Here is a 20453-nt window from a genome sequence, read left to right as displayed (position 1 = left end):
TACAAAAACTATATCAGCCAAGCAAATGGCCTTCTCTAAATGCATTAAAAGCATTATAACATAACCTGGTCACTATTTCAGAAAATTATCGCCGTTCTCTTTCAACATTTAAAAGACAAATTTGGCGGGGGCAAAATGCATAAGCGAACATAAGGTAAATTTGCCGCTTCAGTTCTACAGGAAACAGATTCCAACACATCAATATCCATCCTAGACATCAGAAAGTCAAAGAGAAATTTTAGATATCTAGGTCAAACGAAAGAGACTCTGGGGAAAATGGCACAACATGAAATTACCGAAACCTGACTAAATAAATAAATAAAAATTCAACATAAAATATCTACAGCTTTTTCACAATCTGCTGGACTGTCCACTTCATGATATATGCATTCAATATTCAGTTAAAGAGAAGAAATTATTGATATTAGACATTACTCATTTTACCCCATTTTAGACACTTTTTGAAACTTGAAAATGGTAAAAATAGACATTAGTGTAGGGAAAAAATTGACTTGGAATCCAACGGAGAAAAGAATATTGATTGTTAAACAGCAAAAATTATCCAGATATATTTTAGCAACTTCAATTATAATCAGGTCAAGGTTGAGGAAAAAATTTCTTTGAAAAAGAGGACCTGCCACCTGACTATGGTCTGGATTCCCTCAACTTCAACAATGATGCTGACCAATTTTTACTGTTAAACTTGTAGCAATACAAAATAATGATGCAATATTTGCAATTTAATGGTTTCAAATGGGTAGGGAGAAGATGGCAAGGAATCAGAAATTTCTCATTTTGCCTCGGTTACTAATTCTACCCCACCCCTATACATATATAGAGTGGCTGTGTGGTAAGTAGCTTACTTACGAACCACATGGTCCGGGTTCAATGGCAAATGTCTTCTACTATAGCCTCAGGCCGATCAAAACCTTGTGAGTGGATTTGTTAGATGGAAACTGAAAGAAGCCCATTGTATATATGTATATATATATAATCAAAAATAAGCAACGAGAATGACTCCGGTAATTTGGTACAATACTTACAACTTTTAATAAAATGTTGTAGCGCGAAACAATTCTACCAAATTACTGGAATCATTCTTGTTGCTTATTTTTGATTATAATCACCCCATAGATTTATATGGATAATACCGTACAAAATTCTGGTGCATCTAAATTAAGTACCATATTCATTTGAATCTAAATTGTTGCTGTATATATATATATATATATATATATATATATATATGCGTGTGTGTGTGTATGTGTATGTTTGTGTGTCTGTGTTTGATCCCCAACATCACTTGACAACCGATGGTGGTGTGTTTACCTCACTGTAACTTAGCAGTTCGGCAAAAGAGCCCAATAGAATAAGTACTAGGCTTACAAAGAATAAGTCCTGTGGTCGATTTGCTCGACTAAAGGCAGTACTCCAACATAGCCACAGTCAAATGACTGAAACAAGTAAAAGAGTATACACACACACACACACACACACACACAGAGGATCTTGCAGATAAAACAAGAAATTTTTTTACAATGCACAAACTAGGTTATGAATACTAAAATAATGGTAGTAGACAGATATAATTTTAATGAATATAATTTATTGTGACAAAAAGCATTTATGACTCGATATGGCTGCCCTTTTGGGCAATTCCTGCCTCCAATTAAGAACAAACTGTTTTTTGCAGCTGCTGCAACCTCTGCCTTTTTAACCTACATCATGCCACATGCATGATGCAGGTCTTGAAGCTGTTGACACTTGGGAGTGGTGAAGCATTGGTCCTTGCTTGAGGTACTCCCCATAAAAAGTAATCAAGAAGGTTGAGATCTGGGCTATTACTGAACCAGATGTTGGCCCATGGAAGGCTTGTGTTGCTTTTGACCTATGGTAGGATGCAGAATCCTAGATAGGCACCACATTATCAAACCATCACAGGCAGGATTTTTAATCTCAAACACAGTGGGGACATCAGAAGGGTTGAATGCAAGCACTCAAGAATTTCTGCAATTCACCTCAGCCTCCACAGTGAACTTCTCGTCCACAAACATGAGAGTTTTTCCTGCATCTTGATGCTTGATGAATGACAGAAGCTTTAGGTGTCTCTTGGCTCTGATTGCTTTGGCCTTGGCTGTTAGGTGATGGCATTGTCAAACATAGCTAGTCATGCCAAGGTTCCTGCTCACAGCTCTGGATACCGTGGAAAGGGATACATTGTGTTTCTTTGCAAGTCTTGCGACGAATGTGGATAGCTTGGCTTCAGTCGAGCATTTGAGGCCAGAGAGAAACTTTGGATTGCGCTTCAAATCCCTTTGAGTTTTGTGTTCTTTTCTATCAATCTTTCCCTCTTCTTTAAATTGTTCATACATACAATAAATTCTTGCTTTTGGAAGTTTTGTCAACTTATCAGTTTTATTGGCAGTGTGCCTGGCACACATCAAAACAACAATGGCAGAATGATTCTGTTGTTCTATGACTTTCAGGTTGTTGAATCAGTTCACCATTTACCTGGAAAATAAAGAGGAGGATTAGATTTTCACGCAAGCAAGGTTCTGTCAAAAAAGAAATGTTAAATCCATTAAGTCAACTGCTTAAAATTGGTCACAATTTATCTGCAAGACCCTGTGTGTGTGTGCATGTGTGTGCGTGTGCACGTGTGTGTTTGTGTGTGCGTGTTTGCGTGTGTATGTGTGTGTGTGTGTGTGTGTATTAACAAGAAAGTATGACATTACAACCAGCCAGGCAAAGGTTTGGCTACATTTGCAGCACCTGCCAGAGGGAGAGTTTGTCCAGGATAGGACTACACAGCCACAGCAGGAGATGTATTAGGACATGAAATGTAAAGGCCGGACCAGATTATTTTATGCACAACTCCATTGTCTCTTGAGACAAAAAGGAATCCAACAACAATATATATATATATATATATATATATATATATATATTAGAAATTGTGTGTACAAGTAGATGTACAACTGCTACTGTATGCTTAGAGCTACATGTAAATTATGATCATCCTCTCTGTTTCTGAAACAATTAAGTAACATATATTGAGCAGGATTACCATTAGCAACTGAAGAGAAAACAGATAAACACAAGTTTATCTTTGTTTGTTTAGGGTCCCACATTGGATGTTCCAAGTGTATTTAGATGCTTAACCTCAACGGATCATCAGGGAACACCTTATTGCATTAGACTACAGATAGCTGGATTGCACACACACACACACTCGTGTGACGGGCTTCTTTCAGTCTCTGCCTACCGAGTCCACTTTGATCAGCCAAGGACTATAGTAGAAGACACTGACCTGAGGTGCCACACACAAAACCTGAGGTCAGGACCTGATGTTTGGGAAGAAACAAAAATGTCAGTTTTTTTTACACACACACACACACAACCTTTGGAAGAAATATTGCAAGTTGAAATAAAAATGCTTTCAAACCTAAGAGAATGTTCTTTTGAAATGAGGAGTTTTGAGATTGGTGGTGGGTGGGCTTGGAGGGAGAGCTTGTCAGATATTCATAACACCCCTCTTTGATTATGCAGTTCTTGGACCAATGTACAGGCTGATCCATTTAACGACCCTGTAAGCAATCATAAAATAATGGTTTAAATGTATAGAAAACAAAAGACCGAAACAGGTGAGGAAACAATGAACAGGTGTATATTTCATCATCATCATTTAACATCCATTTTCCATGCTGCTATGGTTTGGATACTAGAGGACAGCACCAAGCTCCACCGTCTCTTTTGGCATGATTCCTGCAGCTGGATGTCCCTCCTAACACCAAACATGTTACTAAGTGTAAGTATATATAATTACATACAACTTACACTCTCAGACTCTCTCTTCATCAGTTATTGGCCAGAGGTCATCAAGATTTCAGCACTTTCTATCTCTGGGATTTCCTCTAACATCCCAAGCAGCAGTGATGCTCTCACAGTTCTTTTGGTGTGCATTGCTGCACACTTCTCCCTCATTATGCATGCAACCACGACATTTAACTGGGTGCAGCAGTAATCACCCTCTCTATATATTTGGCCTTGTGGTCAACACGTTCACTTTCAACCTTGTAGTTTTAGGTTTATTCCTATCAGACGGTACTATAGTTGAGTGCCGTCTGCTTCAGTTTTTGGCTGACCAATTCCTTGTGAATGGAACCGGTTAACAGAAACCTAATAGAAGTATGTAATATATAAAACGTTTGCTTCCCAACCACATAGTTTTGGGTTCAGTCCTACTTCACGGCATGTTGGGTATATGTCTTCTGTGGCCCTGGATTCACCAAAGCATTGTGAATAGGTTTGGTAAACAGAAACTGAAAGAAGCCTAACATGTGTGTGTGTGTGTGTGTGTGTGTGTGTGTCTCCTTGTCTTGTCGTAGCATGACAGTTGTAGATAATTCTCATTTGTCTTGCAATTAGAAGGCAGTGAGCTGGCAGAATTGTTAGCACGCTGGACGAAATGCTTCGCGGTATTTTGCCCATCGCTGTGTTCTGAGTTCAAATTCTGCCAAGGTCAACTTTGCCATTCATCCTTTTGGGGTTGATAAATTAAGTACCAGTTGAGTATTTGGTTCAAAGTAATCAACTTAACCCCTCCCTGCAAATGTCAGGCCTTGTGCCTATAGTAGAAAGGATTGTGTTACAAGTAGTCCAATCTGCTTCAGTTCCAATATTCTGTGAGAACATGTCTGGCCTTGGGGGAGATGTTACTTTACTTGGAAACTGGTACTGTTTGATGACAAGAAGGGACATCGAGTTGTAGAAAAATCTACCTCTGTTAAGCCCTGTCTGACCTGTACAAATATGGAAATGTCAATGTTCAAATAGTGTGTGTGTGTATCTTTTCATTGATATTGATTATTTGCTGTATAAAATCCGTCCCTGTGTGGATGGTGTCCTTGTTGTATACATCTGCTTCAAAAACGTGTCTAGCCATTAATATTGAGTTTGAAAGACTTAGTGGGAGTAGTATCTTAGTTGGAAACGAGGGTTGGCAACAGGAAGGGCATCCAGCCATTGAGATATTACCATAATAAATCTTGTCTTAACTCACACTCGCATAGAAAAAAGTGGATGTCAAACTGATGATTGAATGAATGTTATATCATCATCATCATCGTAACATCAATTTTTCCATGCTTCCATGGGTCAGACAGAAATTGTTGGGGCAGATTTTCTACAGCTGGATGCTGTTCTTGTTCCCAGCCACACCTTGTTTCCAAGCAAGGTAATATATATAAATCCGCCCCTGTGGCACAGCTAACATTACCCTTCTATGCTGGTAACCTCCTCTTCATTCTTTATTGGCATCTATCACATCCTCTCTTTCACTCTCTCTCATTCACCAGCAAACATGCTAACCCTTCAGCATTTAAACTGGCCATATCCGGCCCAAATATTCAACCTGTTTTATGCTCAAACTAGCCAGTTCTGGCCTCTCACACCTACCCTACAATGTCATTCTATAAATAAATAATCACAAGATTGAAATCTCAAAGCTACAAGATAATGTAGGATTAATTCAAAACAATGTGAATAAATACGCATTATATTTGACCGAGTAATCCGAATGCTAAAGGGTTAAGCCAGCTTTATCCAACCCAAATGTTCTCTTTGTTTTGTGGTCAAACTGGCCAGATCCGGCCTCTCAAACCTACTCTACAGTGTCATTCAAAGAGTAAAACAATCACATCATCGAAATCTCAAAGCTATGAGATTATGAAGGATTAATTGAAGACAATGTGAATAAACAAGCATTACATTTGACAGAATACTCTGAATGCTAAAAGGTCAAGCCAGCCAGATCCAGCCCAGATATTCCACCTGTTTTAAGTTCAAAACTGGTCAGATCTGGCCTCTCACACTTACCTACAATGTCAATCTAAAAATAAACTATCATCAAAATCTTAAAGCTATGAGATAGTGCATAATTAATTGAAAACTAAATAAATACACATCACATTTGACAGAATGATCTGAATGCACAAGGGTTAAACCAGTCATATCCAGCCCAGATATATTCTACTTGTTTTAAAGGCGGCGAGCTGGCAGAAACGTTAGCACACCGGGCGAAATACGTAGCCGTATTTCGTCTGCCGTTACGTTTTGAGTTCAAATTCTGCCGAGGTCGACTTTATCTTTCATCCTTTCGGGGTTGATAAATTAAGTACCAGTTATGCACTGGGGTGGCATTAATCAACTGAATCCCTTTGTCTGGCCTTGTTTGTCCCCTCTATGTTTAGCCCCTTGTGGGCAATAAAGAAATATAGATTCTACTTGTTTTGAAGGCGGCGAGCTGGCAGAAACGTTAGCTCACCGGGCGAAATACGTAGCCGTTACGTTCTGAGTTCAAATTCCGCCGAGGTCGACTTTGCCTTTCATCCTTTCGGGGTTGATAAATTAAGTACCAGTTATGCACTGGGGTGGAATTAATCAGCTGAATCCCTTTGTCTGTCCTTGTTTGTCCCCTCTGTGTTTCGCCCCTTGTGGACAATAAAGAAATATATATTCTACTTGGTTTATGTTCAAACCAGCCAAATTCAGCCCCTCATATCTAAAACCCTTGGCTGTCATACAAAACTGAACAACCATAACCATTGAGACCTCAAAGCTGCAAGGTGATGCAGGATTAATTCAAAACAATCTGAATAAACAAACATAACACTTGACAAAGTAAACTGAATGCTAAAGAGTTAAACATGTAGCTGTCCATCAGTCTGTCTGTCTGTCTCCCTCCTGTCATAATACTTCAATAATGTAAGTTGCATTAAATTTGATGGAATCCAAAACATTTGATGGAATCCAATACTAAAGGCAGTGCTCCAGCACGACCACAGTCAAATGATTGAAACAAGTAAACGAGTATTCCACCCATTTTCTCTCTCTCACCACTCCACCACATTCCTGTTGGTCATCTCTTTATTAACCCCCCCCCCCACACACACACTTTCATTAGTAAAGGTGCATGGTTAAGGTGTAATATTCACAATTTACCTAGTTTGTTCCTGCTGAGGTCTCCATCTGCCATCTTCTCCCCCTCTACCACCACCACCTCTTGTTTACTTGATACCCCTTTCATCTCTCAACCTCTTTTCTAATTTTCGGTACCATGTTACCTCTATCATACCAGTATCTCTGACCATTTCTCATTACGTTCTGAGTTCAAATTCCGCCAAGGTCAACTTTGCCTTTCATCCTTTCGGGGTCGATAAATAAAGTACCAGTTTCACACTGGTGTCGATGTAATCGACTTAATCCCTTTGTCTGTCCTTGTTTGTCCCCTCTATGTTTAGCCCCTTGTGGGCAGTAAAGAAAAACATTTCTATAACTACCCATCACTTGTTCTCTCTCACTAGTAACTATGAAATATGTAACTACTTGTTGCTAGTGATTTTTCCCCATCACAATGCCTGACCAATAATCTTCTGCATTGGACCTTGCCAGCCGATGGCCCTCCTTTGGTGCCCACCATCACTTCCTCTCCTTCAGATCACTCTTTTATTAACAGGCCATCATCACTCTCTTCCACTCATCCATCCATACTCTCTTATTTCAGTCATTTGACTGTGGCCATGCTGGAGCACCGCCTTTAGTCGAACAAATCAACTCCAGGACTTGTTCTTTGTAAGCCTACTACTTATTCTATCAATCTCTTTTGCTGAACTGCTAAGTTACGGGGACATAAACACACCAGCATCGGTTGTCAAGCGATGTTGGGGGGGGGACACACACACAAACATATGCACACACACACACACACACACACACACATATATACGACGGGCTTCTTTCAGTGTCCGTCTACCAAATTCACTCGCAAGGATTTGGTCAGCCCGTGGCTATAGTAGAAGACACTTGCCCAAGGTGCCACGCAGTGGGACTGAACCTGGAACAATGTGGTTCGTAAGCAAGCTACTTACCACACATCCACTCCTACGCCATTATCATATCTATTTCACATTTTCTTTTATTAGTTGTCATTTTTGATAATGAAATTACCTACGGACTTGGTTGTGTCTTGGGAAAGCCATTATACCAGTAATATACACAGGTTCAATTCCACTTCTCTGTTTGTAGTCAGTTGGTTAAATATTAACCAACTGATTGCTTGTTTAACCATTTAGCATTTAAACCAGCCTTATCCAGCCTGAATATTCCACTGTTTTATGTTCAAACTGACAGGATCCAGCCTCTCACACCTACCCTACACTGCTATTCCAATGCCATGATTTATTCAAAGCAGTCTGAATAAATAAGGATTACATTGGACAGCATAATCTGAATGGTAAATGGTTAATGTGTTAATAATCTATTTTTTTCCAACTTTTATTTATCCTCTTTCATTGTTTTTCTTATCCCAATTTTTCATTTATTTCATGAATGGACTCAATTATCCCTCTAATTAATATAAAACAATGATTGTTATGTAATAAAGCTGCTAACTTTACAATGGACGATTGTACAACTCTTTATGGACAATAAGTCTTTTTCCTATTAATTTTTTTGTTCGTTATTATAATAATTCTGGACATAATTATATTGCTATCATTTTCTCATTGATTAACAACATAAAGAAGATTAGAATTAAATTATACAGGAATTTTACCACTAATAAATATATCTAAAAATTTTGAAGTTGAAAGTTCAACCAAATATTTTATCATTTGGTGTTCTTATCAGCTCACACTACCACTCCTGTTTATAATGCTACCAACCAGTTACTCACCCCCATCTAACCCACTACTTATACTCTCTTACCATTGACCATTTCAATGAGTATCCAGCACCACTCTCTTTTTAACCTGCACACGTGCTGTTGCCATCAGTGTATCGCTTCCATTACTCAATACTGTTATTGTTTTACATGTTACATCCTACCTTTACTCTTTATCTTCATTGCTCTTCTAGCTCTGTCTTTCCAACAGCGTTACTGGGGAAACTGAGGCAGTCTGTTCTGGGTGACACTTTTTATGGGGCAGCATTTTGGGGTTTGCTGTATAACAAGCCTGTGATTACAGAAAGGCATATTTATACACAGTTGAAAAACGTGAAGAGAAAACATTTTCTTAATTAATTTTATTATATAAATATAACATTTTATATTATGTACATGTGAAAGAAAAGATAATTTTCGTCATGTAGAAGTACGACTATATATTTCACTAGCTAATTCATAAATCTAACTAACAAATGAATCACAACAATTCAAAATAGACTTGTTGGATTTTCATTGGACATGGCATGAAAAATCACCAATGTCTCAAAGGAGTGAGTGTTGTGGAGTTTAGCTACATCCAGCAAACACTAAAGTTTTTTTCCAAAATCCAGGGTTTTTATAACTGCTCAACTTGACTTAAAAGAATCGAAATCATATACATATATTCTTTAAGTAACTTTTTAGAATCCTTATATGATCAGTTATATTAACCAATGGAAAAAACAACATAATATTTCTTTGGCAATACAACATTGTCATATTGCCAGCTACCACCAATTGGCGCGTTATTTTAAAATGGCTACTTGCTACACATGTATAGGCTTAGAGACCCATGCACCTGAGCAACAAACTCAAGGGTTGCTCCAAGTGGCACACACTCTATCTACATCACTGAGTCTTTCTCATCTCTTTTCTTTACTACAAATCATACCATTCCGTTTTCCTCTCATACTTTCTCTCATTCATCTTCTGCTTTTGTCCTCTTTTCATTCACTCAGTTGATCATACTGTGCTGAACAAACAAAGACTATGGAAGGTAGTAAGGATCCCCACTTTCTGTCTGGAATTCCCTTCCTGTTCATATCCTTCCCCCTCTACTTGTTGACTTACAAAGGAACTTTAACAGCATCAATTTCACCAATCTGCATGGGAGACGGAGATCCCTATGAAAGCCATGAGCACCTCCATTTCTTCCAAACCCAGAACCAAATAATATGGTATACAAACAAGAAGAGTTTAAGAAGATTCCTTAATTTTGTTAAAACCATGATGACATCTCTAGTGCTGGCACCATGGTAAAATTGGTTGAGTGCAGTCTGTAAAATGGTTGGCATTAGGAAGTGGGGTGTCCACTGATATAACCATGCCAGAATGAAATGTTGAAGTAATGCATGGCAATATCACATCTTGAAGAGCAATGACTCTAAATAAGAACTGATTCAAATTCTGCTGACCCGTCCAACACATGCCAGCATGAGAAACAGACATAAAATGATAACGATACATAATATTGGGTTGTCCAGAAAGTTCATGCCGATTTTTAAAGGAAAGAAAACGGTCAATAAATACTTGCCATTACATTTTTAATCAACCAAATATTAACCATTTTGTTGCACAATGGGTCTCCATCTTTCTTTTAACTTGAAAATACCCTCTTCCCAGAATTGAGGGGGTTTCATGTCAAAGAATTCATCAAGGTGTCTTTTTACGTCATCCAAGGAATTGAAATTTTTACCATTAACACTATTCTGCAGAGACCTGAATAAGTGGAAATCTGAAGGAGCAATATCTGGTGAATATGGAGAGCGGGGTAACACATCCCAGCTGAGCTGCAGCAATTTTTGTCTGCTTCCCAAAGCATCAAGTGCTGAAAATGAACTTTCTTATCTTCCATTTTAAAGGGTTACAAAATTAACACAGGTTATAAGAACATAAACCTTCTTCCACGAAAAGATAGCTTAAACTGTGCTCTAAATGAAAATGTAGTCAAATCCTATTTTATGGACTCAACCATGTTCTAAAATAAGTCGAAAGGTAAGCTACTATAAATCGGCATGAACTTTCCGCACAACCCAATACATAGCCGTATTGTCGATAATCTGCTAGAAGGGCGAATGAGCTGTAATAAAGAGAGATAATTATAGAGTGTTGAATTGCTGCACGAAGGTTCTGACAGTTTTGGAAAGATTATGGTGCAATTAACGATGTTCCTAATTAGCCTGGAATAGATACAGTTTAGCCTTCTGCAATGAAAAGGTACCACTTAAGCCATGCTCCAAGAAAAACAATTGCAGGGAGGACTTAGCTTAGAGTGATCTCATTTATGTATATATGCATGTGTGTATAGATGTATGTATGTATATATATGCTTGCATGTATGTATATGTGTATATGTGCATGTATGCATACACATGTATATGTATATAAATACCCATATGGGTATGTATGTATATTAATACGCATATGTCTATAAATATGTAGTTATATAATTATATTTATACACATGTATTTATATATATATATATATATATATATTATATATATATATATATACTATATGATATAGTTATACATATATGTATATAGGCACAGGAGTGGCTGTGTGGTAAGTAGCTTGCTTACCAACCACATGGCACCTTGGGCAAGTGTCTTCTACTATAGCCTCAGGCTGACCAAAGCCTTTTGTGAGGATTTCATAGACAGAAACTGAAAGCCTGTTGTATATATGTGTGTGTGTGTTTGTGTGTCTGTGTTTGTCCCCACACCATCACTCGACAACCAATGTTTACGCCCCTGTAACTTAGCAGTTCAGCAAAAGAGACAGAAAGAATAAGTACTAGGTTTACAAAGAATAAGTCTTCAACTAAAGGCAGTGCTCCAGCATGGCCACAGTCAGAAGACTGAAACAAGTAAAAGAATAAAAAAACTTATATATATATATATATATATATATATATACACACACACATACAATATATAATATATTTATATACACATGCATATCTATATACTATATAATATATACATATATACATTTAAGGCGTCGAGCTGGCAGAAACATTAGCACGCCGGGTGAAATGCTTAGCAGTATTTCATCTGTCTTTGCATTCTGAGTTCAAGTTATGCCGAGGTCAATAAATAAAGTACCAGTTTCGCACTGGAGTCGATGTAATCGACTTAATCTCTTTGTCTGTCCTTGTTTGTTCCCTCTGTGTTTAGCCCCTTGTGGGCAGTAAAGAAATATATATAATATATACATTTATATATTTGTGTGTCTCTCTGTCTCTTCCTCTACACACATATCTATAAAATGTCCCCTCCTGCAATCAGCCTTCACTACTTAATCCCATGTCTTCTTGGGTCTCTCTCCTCTACAAACTCCATTCACACATCTTTATTGTCGAGTTTACTTTGAGGCCCCTTGATTCTTGGTTTACCTTCCACACCTGGATGTTCCTCTATAATTCCACTACAGATTCAGCTAAGAGAATTGGATCACCAGCATATGGTAGTTCCTGTGGACAGTCAGTCTTAAATTCCTCTGTAAGATTGTGATGAATAGGAGAGCACTGAAGACGGAACCTTGACGGCCTCCATTTCCTTACGTCAGATTTGTTACTCTTCTCATCCTTGGCTTACTGCATCTCTGCATATAGCTTGTGCAGCCATCACGACCCATTCATCTGCACCTAGTCACTCAGTGACTATCAAATTACCGAATGCTTGCGAAGACCTGTTGGGGCAAGTGAAATCGAAATTGAACCAAATTCAATGACTGGCACCTGTGCCAGTGGAGCGCGAACAGCTCCATCCGAGCGGGATCACTACCAGAGCAGATGTCTGGCTTCTGTGCTGGTGGCACGTAAAAAGCACCATTTGAGCATGATCGTTACCAGCGTTGCCTTACTGGCACGTGAACAAAACATTTGAGCAAGGTCATCGCCAGTACCACTGGACTGATTCCTGTGCAGGTAGCCTGTAAAAAAACACCATTTGAGTGTGGCCGTTGCCAGTATCACCAGACTGGCCCTCGTGTCGATGGCACGTAAAAGCACCCACTACACTCTCAGAGTGGTTGGCATTAGGAAGGGCATCCAGCTGTAGAAACTCTGCCAGATCAAGATTGGAACCTGGTGCAGCCATCTGGTTTGCCAGTTCTCAGTCAAATCGTCAAACCCATGCTGGCATGGAAAGCGGATGTTAAACGAAGATGATGATGATGATATTCTGCTGAACACCTTTAAGCACTAGGGTAGCTAGAGTGTGTGCCACCCGGAGCAGCACTTCCATTTGCTGCTCCTAGACCCCACAAAAAACATTACCTGCAGCAGACCCAAAAGTGCTGCCCCTTTAAAAGTGCCACCCAGGGTGGACCATTCCTATTGCCTCCCACTAGCTATGCTGGTGCCTTTAAGTTAATGAATGCCAGGAATAATGGTTTACTCTTAGCTGAGTATTTCTCCTGTAAAATGAATAGAGTGATTAAGGACATGAAGTGAGGGAAAACTATGGATCCGACAAGGATAGTTGCACAGATGCTCAAAACACCTGGTGTAGTAGGATACCTGGTGAGGTAGGATAAATGGTGACCACTCAAATTGTTAATCAAATACTACAGGAAGGTGTCACGCTCAATGAATGACATAGCAATAACATTATAAAAACATCTACAAAGTAGTGATGGTGGTGGTGATGATGGTGGAGGTGGAGATGATGGTGATGCAGTGGTGGTGTTGGTGATGGTGGGGACAAGGCGGTGGTAGTGTTATGGTGGTGGTGTTGGGGTGACACAGTAGTGGTAATTGTTAGACAGAGAGAGAGAGAGTATCCCTCATCTATAACCATCTCTCACTCTCTTACAACTTCTACCAACTCACACTCCCCATACTCTTGTCCCCACTTACTTCTGATCATCTTGTATCTTGAGAGTCCACCCTAACACCGCATCATTACTGTTTTCCTCTTTCCAGCTCCACCCCAGTCGTCCCCACCATCTTTTCTGGCCACTGAGCCAATTAGCTCCTCTACAGCATGAAGCCTGTTTTGTATTAGTCCCTTCTTCCATAGTATAACCTCTTTTCTCCTGGCACAAATCTTCCTCCCTCTCAACAGTAGCCCCACTCAGTTAGAGGGGATCCTAGACTTCAAAGCTGCATGGGGACATCATTAGTGCTGGTGTCATGAAAAAGTGCCCAGAAAACAAAGTGGTTGGCATTAGGAAGGGCACTACAGCATAGGAACATGCCAAAGCAGACATTGGAGTTTGGGGAGGGTTATTCCGCAAAGGATCTGTGATAGTTTAGCTTCATGACCAAAAGAGGTACTATGGAGCGGTACTATTTGAGTGGTCACCATTTATCCTACCTCACCAGGTATCCTACTACACCAGGTGTTTTGAGCATCTGTGCAACTATCCTTGTCGGATCCATAGTTTTCCCTCACTTCATGTCCTTAATCACTCAATCCATTTTACAGTTGCCGACTTGAATGGATGTCTTCTCCTACAGAGAGCCCAGCCAATCAAATTGACTGCAGTTTAGTAGATCCCCCATGCATTCTCCACATTCAACCGCCTCTCATATCAGTACTTTTATGCCACATCCTTGGCTTTCACAGTGACAGTGAGAGTCTGCCGTCATCATTTCGGATACACTTCACCCCAATGACACCAGACTGTTACACAATCCTTAACACGTTGTGTTTCTGATCCTCATCTTGCTGGACATAAAACCTCTGTAAAAAAGAGAGCAGAAGAGATCACTTTTGAAACAGCAGAGTATCGAAGACAGGCTTCGAGTGAGATGGGGGAAGACTAGAGAGTCATGTGGGGTTAAAAGCTGTCACATGATTTGGTGTGAAAGATTTCAAACTTTGCCAAATAACAGATTTGCTTGGAGATCTGATCATAAAACTACAGATTTCTTGTGTGCAAGTTGACTATAATTTTTCACCTGGGTAAGGCGGCGAGCTGGCAGAATCGTTAACATGCCGGACGAAATGTGTAGCCGTATTTCGTCTGCAGTTACATTCTAGGTTCAAATTCCACTAAGGTCGACTTTGTCTTTCATCCTTTCAAGGTCGATAAATTAAGTACCAGTTATGCACTGGGGTCGATGTAATCGACTTAATTCGTTTGTTTGTCCCCTCTATGTTTAGCCCCTTGTGGGTAGTAAAGAAACATATAATTTTTCACCTGCATTTTTTAGCTGCTGTAAAGTAGGGTATGGCTGGAGGGATTTGCAGGAAAAGATATTAAAGGCAATGCACACTATAGGGGTGAGAAAAGGGGGTGTGTAGTGTTGGGTTGAGAGAAGGAGGTGCACATTTTGTGGCTGGGTAGAGGAGGCACACATTGCATGGCTAGGAAAGGAGGGTGCACTTTGTAGGGCTGAGAGAAGGGGTAGCACATTGTGGGACTGAGAAATGAGGGTGCACATCATAGAGCTGGGAGAAGGGAAAACAGATTGTAAGGCTGAAAAGTGGGGGCTCACATTACAGATCTGGAAAAATGGAGTGCAATGTGTATGGATGAGAGAAGGGGCTTGCAATGTAGGCCTGATTGGCTCTACTCATACAACTTTCATTCTCTAATCCATCAAATATATTTCTTTACTACCCACAAGGGGCTAAACACAGAGGGGACAAACAAGGACAGACAAAGTGATTAAGTCGATTACATTGACCCCAGTGCGAAACTGGTACTTTATTTATCGACCCCGAAAGGATGAAAGGCAAAGTCGACCTTGGCGGAATTTGAACTCAGAACGTAATGGCAGATGAAATATCGCTAAGTATTTTGCCTGGCGTGCTAATGTGTCTGCCAGCTCGCCGCCAATATCCATCAAATATAATGCTTGTTTGCCCACATTTAAAAAAATTGATCCTGTAGTATCTTGTAGCTTCAACATTTTGAAGATTGTTTATTTTTAGACTGACATTGTAGGATAGGTGTGAGAAGCTGGACCTGGCCAGTTTCAACATAAAACAGCTGGAATATTTGACCTGGAGATGGCCAAGGGTTAAATCCGGCCTTAAGGTTGCTGGCGCCCCGGGCTAGCTGAACTTCAGTGCGTACAAGCCGACAGTCATGGAAATTTCCTTGTCTTTGACACACCCTCATTGGCACCCCGTAACACATGGTACCCCAGGTGACTGTCTGAGTTGTTGGTACCTTGAACTGGCCTTGAATCCCAGTTCCCCAACACTAGAAATAAAAGAAAATTATTTACATACAGCAGTGTGAGAAAATCACCCACCATGATGTCCACTGGGGCAGCAAAATATACTTTTGCCCCCATAATTTAAAGTACCCCTACTCTCTTTACTTTTTTACTTGTTTCAGTCATTTGACTGCGGCCATGCTGGAGCACCGCCTTTAGTCGAGCAAATCGACCCCAGGACTTTGTAAGCCTAGTACTTATTCTATCCGTTTCTTTTGCCGAACCGCTAATTTACGGGGATATGAACACACCAGCATCGGTTGTCAAGCGATGTTGGGAGGACAAACACAGACACACAAACACACACACACATATATATACATATATACGACGGGCTTCTTTCAGTTTCCGACTACCAAATCCACTCACAAGGCTTTGGTCGGCCAAGGCTATAGCAGAAGACACTTGCCCAAGGTGCCACGCAGTGGGACTGAACCCGGAACCATGTGGTTGGTAAGCAAGCTACTTACCACGCAGCCACCCCTGCGCTCATGTTACTTAAATTGTCTATACTTTGGGAAATCTCCTTTGCATTCCCTCCACTCCTCAACCAAGATGGTGGTGTGTATTACTCTTTTATATAAAGACATTCACTGTTCATTGAACATTGTGCAGAGTTTTTTCTCAAACGCTACTTCACCAACCTCATTCGGTTCACCACCACCTCCACCATGTTTGTACACATTCCCTGAAGTTTGTCTATCTCCTTTGCTCTTCCTCTCACTCATTCATGTTCTCTCTCTTTTTCTTGCTCGATCACACATGCACACTTTCTCTCTCTTGCTCATTCACTCTCTCTTTCTCTCTTGCTCTTTCATTCTCTCTTTCTCTCTTGCTCATTCATTCTCTCTCTCTTTCTCTCTTGCTCATTCACTCTCTCTTTCTCTCTTGCTCATTCACTCTCTCTTTCTCTCTTGCTCTTTCACTCTCTCTTTCTCTCTTGCTCATTCACTCTCTCTTTCTCTCTTGCTCATTCACTCTCTCTTTCTCATTCACTCTCTCTTTCTCATTCACTCTCTCTTTCTCTCTTGCTCATTCACTCTCTCTTTCTCATTCACTCTCTCTTTCTCTCTTGCTCATTCACTCTCTCTTTCTCTCTCGCTCATTCACTCTCTCTTTCTCTCTCGCTCATTCACACTCTCTCTTTCTCTCTCGCTCATTCACACTCTCTTTCTCTCTTGCTCACTCACTCTCTCTTTCTCTCTTGCTCATTCACTCTCTCTTTCTCTCTCGCTCATTCACTCTCTCTTTCTCTCTCGCTCATTCACACTCTCTTTCTCTCTTGCTCACTCACTCTCTCTTTCTCTCTTGCTCACTCACTCTCTCTTTCTCATTCACTCTCTCTTTCTCTCTTGCTCATTCACTCTCTCTTTCTCTCTCTCTCTCAACTACCACTACTACCATCACTAAAATCACCACCACCACCACTTCCATTAGCACTTCCACATCGCATCCCAATCGCCAACACCGCCACCGAATCGCAGCCACCGTCGCCGCCACCACCTCTTTTACTTACCATATTCATTCCCAGTAGAATGCCATCTCGAATATTTCACGACGACTTCCCACAGACTGTATCGAAAAGTCATTAAAAATATAGTCTTTTTTTCCTTTCCTCTTTTCGTTTCTTTTCGACCCTCCACAACCATCCCTAACTCCTCAGCTACCCCGACTATCCCCCACTTTACCTCACATCCCTTTTGACCTTGAGATTTGTTGGGTTTTTCTTCTTTTTTCCTTTTGTATGAAATTTCTTCCATTAGACACCAGCGAATGAGATAAAAGCCATATCTTCTGTTTGGCTTTGTTTTTATGTCCGAATTCAATGTTAGACGTCCCCCGCCTTTGCTCACCTTTGACTGATAGTAACCTCTCTTGCGCGGCGACGGATTAATGACAAACATTGTACTCAAATATGGAAACTTAATTGTTAAAAGATCGATTCAAAACAACAACAAGGAATAATAATAATAATAATAATAATAATAATAATAATAATTTGTTTCTTTATTGCCTACAAGGGGCTAAACATAGAGGGGACAAACAAGGACAGACACACGGATTAAGTCGATTACCTCTACCCCAGTGCGTAACTGGTACTTAATTCATCGACCTCGAAAGGATGAGAGGAATAATAATATAATAATAATAATAATAATAGCAACAAGGCTAACTGTAAAAGCAACGGTATTTTCTTTTTATTTTGTACTTGTTTCAACCATTGGATTGTGGTCATGCTGGGGCAACGCTTTGAAGAGAACCAATTGCTCCTAGTACATATTTTTAAAGTCTGGCACTTATTCTATCGCAAACCTCCGTCGGACTGCTAAGTCACGGGGACGTAAACAAACCAAGCGGTGTGTGTGGGGGTGGTGTGAGAAAGCATAAAGAGACGCACAACTCTCTCTCTCTCTCTCTCTCTCTATATATATATATATATATATATATAGTCTTTTATTTATTTATTTTGATATATTCTTTTATTTGTTTCAGTCATTTGACTGCGGCCATGCTGGAGCACTGTCTTTAATCGAACAAATCGACCCCTAGGACTTATTCCTTGTAAGCCTAGTACTTAGTCTATCGGTCACTTGCTGAACCGCTAGGTTACAGGGACGTAAACACACCAACATCGTTTGTTAAGCGATGGTGTGGGGACAAACACACACAAGTACACACACACACACACACATATGTGTATATATATATATATATATATATATAATATACGATGGGCTTTTCGAGCTTCTTTCAGTTTCCGTCTACCAAATCCACTCACAGAGCTTTGGTTGGTACTTGCCCAAGGTGCCACGCAGTGGGACTGAACTCGGAACCATGTGGTTGGAGAGCAAGCTTCTTACCACAGAGCTATGCCTATATACCGTATTTTAACATGCAATAAGTAACCCTCGTGTATAAAGAACCCCCTAATTTTGGGGGCTTAAAATTTGGAAAAAAAGGTTTTGTAAGGGATTATAATACTATCCATGTATAAGAAACTCCCATACTTTTTTAACCTAATTTTTAACAAAAATGTACGTTGAAATACGGTATATATCTTTTGCCTTGAATTTTTAGTTGAATGAATCGACCCCAGTAGTTATTTATAAAGTCTGGTACTTATTCTATCGGTCTCTATTGCTGAACCACTAAGTTGTGGAGGCACATGGCCTAGTGGTTAGAACAGCGGACTCGCGGTCGAGGGATTGCGGGTTCGAATCTCAGATCGGGTGATGTGTGTGCTTATGAGCGAAACACCTAAGCTCCACGCGGCTCCGGCAGAAGGTAATGGTGAACTTCTGCTGACTCTTTCGCCACAACTTTCTCTCACTCTTTCCTCCTGCATCTTGCAGCTTACCTGCGACTGACCAGCATCCCGTCAAGGTGGGGAACCTATATGCCAAGAAACCGGGAAACTGGCCCTTATAAGCCAGGCATAGCTTGAGTAGGAACAAACAACAACTACAACAACCACTAAGTTACAGGGATATAAACACTCCAACACTGGTTGTCAAGTAGTGATAGGGGGATAAAGGCAAATACATATATATATATATATATGTACAATGGGATTCTTTCAGTTTCCATCTTCCGAATTCACTCACAAGGCTTGGTTGGCCCAAAGCTATAGCAGGAGAGACGCTTGCACAAAGTGCCAAGGAATGGGACTGAACCCGGAACCATGTGGTTGGGAAGCAGGCTTCTTTAGCAGTGATGAATAACCTTAGGTTATAGTTCAAATGTGTTTGTGAAACATTTGAACTTCTGAAGGCAAATTGGCTGCTGTCTATCATGGGGAAACATGTTTAGGAGTTTGATAAGGGAGGACACTGAGCAGATAAGGACTTTTGACCCTTTTTACGCTAATGTTCAACAAATGTTTTTGTTCATAAATTCTGATGATGAAATCAATTTCTGTCTTCTCATTGGTAAATCTAATCAATATATATATACATTTAATTCGCTATGTGTCATCAATATATTTAATATGCTCCATGTATTTACATTTACATTTATTCCACTATTAATTATTTCTGCTTCATAAATTCTCCTATTACCTTTTATATTCAAATTTCGGATCTTTTCAGTTTGAACAGCAGTTTTTAACATAATTTCTAGGTAACTAAAAAATTTTAAACTTCGTATACTGGTAGAATGTGTTTATAAAACATCTTTTTCTCTTGGCTTTATTGAGAAAATTCTATAGTTTGTAAGATATTTGTTGCTTTTTTTTCTTCAATTTCTGCAATTTCAACCAATCACTGACGTCCATTGAGTAATGGTTTAAGAAACAGATTGGGTTTATTTACATTTGTGAAGAAAAAAAGATACCCTTCCCCCCACCTATAACCCTAACCCTAAAACAGATTGAAATGCAGTAGATCAATACTAGGGTCATAATTATGGGGGACAATTTCATATGACAGCACTAGAAAAAACTGCCGTTCAAACCGAAAAGATCCCATTTGGTTGTGCAAATTCTTTGCACGGGAAACCTGCCCTGTTAT

General features: G+C 39.8%; 2 long non-coding RNA genes across 2 annotated transcripts in view; one reads left to right on the top strand and one right to left on the bottom strand.

Annotated features, from left to right (window-relative positions):
- Positions 1-2374: 2374 nt before the first annotated feature.
- LOC118767550 overlaps positions 2375-20453 on the bottom strand; it is a 35013-nt gene continuing 16934 nt past the window's right edge. Inside the window, exons 2-4 of the long non-coding RNA XR_005003470.1 lie at positions 8887-9014; positions 3446-3587; positions 2375-2511 (exon numbers count right to left, since the gene is read on the bottom strand). This is a non-coding gene — a long non-coding RNA (uncharacterized LOC118767550). The remainder of the gene's footprint in view (positions 2512-3445; positions 3588-8886; positions 9015-20453) is intronic.
- Positions 2455-18633, top strand: LOC118767551. Its single transcript, XR_005003471.1, has 3 exons — positions 2455-2629; positions 12274-12276; positions 18618-18633. It is a non-coding gene; the product is annotated as an uncharacterized LOC118767551 (long non-coding RNA).

Source organism: Octopus sinensis, linkage group LG22 (genome assembly GCF_006345805.1).
Source record: "Octopus sinensis linkage group LG22, ASM634580v1, whole genome shotgun sequence".
In the NCBI taxonomy this organism is placed as follows: domain Eukaryota; kingdom Metazoa; phylum Mollusca; class Cephalopoda; order Octopoda; family Octopodidae; genus Octopus; species Octopus sinensis.
This window is presented reverse-complemented; position numbering and strand designations above follow the sequence as displayed.